The 2,500-nt window shown below is 47.0% G+C and overlaps 5 non-coding genes across 5 annotated transcripts; 2 read left to right on the forward strand and 3 right to left on the reverse strand.

Moving 5' to 3' along the window:
* Window positions 1-265: 265 nt before the first annotated feature.
* TRNAG-GCC (transfer RNA glycine (anticodon GCC)) lies at window positions 266-336 on the reverse strand. The gene has a single exon. It is a non-coding gene; the product is annotated as a tRNA-Gly (tRNA).
* A 129-nt stretch (window positions 337-465) lies between these two features.
* Window positions 466-538, forward strand: TRNAK-CUU (transfer RNA lysine (anticodon CUU)). The gene has a single exon. It is a non-coding gene; the product is annotated as a tRNA-Lys (tRNA).
* A 612-nt stretch (window positions 539-1,150) lies between these two features.
* Window positions 1,151-1,221, reverse strand: TRNAG-GCC (transfer RNA glycine (anticodon GCC)). The gene has a single exon. It is a non-coding gene; the product is annotated as a tRNA-Gly (tRNA).
* Window positions 1,222-1,624: 403 nt separating this feature from the next.
* TRNAK-CUU (transfer RNA lysine (anticodon CUU)) lies at window positions 1,625-1,697 on the forward strand. The gene has a single exon. It is a non-coding gene; the product is annotated as a tRNA-Lys (tRNA).
* Window positions 1,698-2,309: 612 nt separating this feature from the next.
* Window positions 2,310-2,380, reverse strand: TRNAG-GCC (transfer RNA glycine (anticodon GCC)). The gene has a single exon. It is a non-coding gene; the product is annotated as a tRNA-Gly (tRNA).
* Between the last annotated feature and the right edge of the window lie 120 nt (window positions 2,381-2,500).

Raw genomic sequence — 2,500 nt, forward strand, 5'->3', positions numbered from 1 at the left:
AACTCAAACTCAGCGATCCAACTTAGAGGAAAATCATTTTGAAGGATAAAGAGGATGGAATCAAAGAATGCTACTGATTGATTCTCACTATTCAGCTGCAGTCCAAAGTAAAACCCTGGACTTTATTCAATCTCCTGGGGTCCTTTTTTATCTCTATAGTAGAAATTCATCAGTAGCTCTACAAAACGTCTCCCTGTAGTCCTAGCCTTAAATAAAGACTAAGACATGGTTTGGAATGGGAGCTGAAGGACTAAAATAACAGCGCTGCATTGGCCGGGAATCGAACCCGGGCCTCCCGCGTGGCAGGCAAGAATTCTACCACTGAACCACCAATGCTCTGCCATGACATTTAGTTTTTGGCAACCGACTGCTGCTGCTGCTGCTGGAACCCAGGCCTCACCACGGCCTCCTGCCCACAGATACCATGTCCCACTCTTGCGGAGCAAGCTCTCCAGTCAAGCAGTTGCCCGGCTAGCTCAGTCGGTAGAGCATGAGACTCTTAATCTCAGGGTCGTGGGTTCGAGCCCCACATTGGGCGATGACTGGTAACTTTTCGTTTCTGGCTGTGCTTACCTGCATCCCCTCACCAAACAGCTCACAGATACCCTCCCTGAAATAAATAAAACCAAATGCCTCAATGCAACTGAAGCAAAGAAAAATGTTGGAAAGGATAAAGATGATCAGAAGCAAGTAAGGCCACTTCTACACTTAGACCATTCGGAAGGCTAGTGATTTTTTCTCACTATTCAGCTGCAGTCCAAAGGAAATTACTGAGCTGTATTCAATCTGGTAGAGTGCTTCTTTCTTTTCTGGCTGTGCTTACCTCTATTAACCCACCAAAGAGCCCACAGATTACCTCCTTGAAAAAAAACTAATACCGGAAAAAACTCAAACTCAGCGATCCAACTTTGAGGAAAATCATTTTGAAGGATAAAGAGGATGGAATCAAAGAATGCTACTGATTGATTCTCACTATTCAGCTGCAGTCCAAAGTAAAACCCTAGACTTTATTCAATCTCCTGGGGTCCTTTTTTATCTCTATAGTAGAAATTCATCAGTAGCTCTACAAAACGTCTCCCTGTAGTCCTAGCCTTAAATACAGACTAAGACATGGTTTGGAATGGGAGCTGAAGGACTAAAAGAACAGCGCTGCATTGGCCGGGAATCGAACCCGGGCCTCCCGCGTGGCAGGCGAGAATTCTACCACTGAACCACCAATGCTCTGCCATGACATTTAGTTTTTGGCAACCGACTGCTGCTGCTACTGCTGTTGCTGCTGCTGCTGCTGGCACCCAGGCCTCACCACGGCCTCCTGCCCACAGATACCATGTCCCACTCTGGCGGAGCAAGCTCTCCAGTCAAGCAGTTGCCCGGCTAGCTCAGTCGGTAAAGCATGAGACTCTTAATCTCAGGGTCGTGGGTTCGAGCCCCACATTGGGCGATGACTGGTAACTTTTCGTTTCTGGCTGTGCTTACCTGCATCACCCCACCAAACAGCTCACAGATACCCTCCCTGAAATAAATAAAACCAAATGCCTCTGCTGGCACCCAGGCCTCACCACGGCCTCCTGCCCACAGATACCATGTCCCACTCTGGCAGAGCAAGCTCTCCAGTCAAGCAGTTGCCCGGCTAGCTCAGTCGGTAGAGCATGAGACTCTTAATCTCAGGGTCGTGGGTTCGAGCCCCACGTTGGGCGATGACTGGTAACTTTTCGTTTCTGGCTGTGCTTACCTGCATCACCCCACCAAACAGCTCACAGATACCCTCCCTGAAATAAATAAAACCAAATGCCTCAATGCAACTGAAGCAAAGAAAAATGTTGGAAAGGATAAAGATGATCAGAAGCAAATAAGGCCACTTCTACACTTAGACCATTTGGAAGGCTACTGATTTTTTCTCACTATTCAGCTGCAGTCCAAAGGAAATTACTGAGCTGTATTCAATCTGGTAGAGTGCTTCTTTCTTTTCTGGCTGTGCTTACCTCTATTAACCCACCAAAGAGCCCACAGATTACCTCCTTGAAAAAAAACTAATACCGAAAAAAACTCAAACTCAGCGATCCAACTTTGAGGAAAATCATTTTGAAGGATAAAGAGGATTGAATCAAAGAATGCTACTGATTGATTCTCACTATTCAGCTGCAGTCCAAAGTAAAACCCTGGACTTTATTCAATCTCCTGGGGTCCTTTTTTATCTCTATAGTAGAAATTCATCAGTAGCTCTACAAAACGTCTCCCTGTAGTCCTAGCCTTAAATAAAGACTAAGACATGGTTTGGAATGGGAGCTGAAGGACTAAAATAACAGCGCTGCATTGGCCGGGAATCGAACCCGGGCCTCCCGCATGGCAGGCAAGAATTCTACCACTGAACCACCAATGCTCTGCCATGACATTTAGTTTTTGGCAACCGACTGCTGCTGCTGCTGCTGCTGGCACCCAGGCCTCACCACGGCCTCCTGCCCACAGATACCATGTCCCACTCTTGCGGAACAAGCTCTCC

Source organism: Hyla sarda, chromosome 1, assembly GCF_029499605.1.
Source record: "Hyla sarda isolate aHylSar1 chromosome 1, aHylSar1.hap1, whole genome shotgun sequence".
Lineage (NCBI taxonomy): Eukaryota > Metazoa > Chordata > Amphibia > Anura > Hylidae > Hyla > Hyla sarda.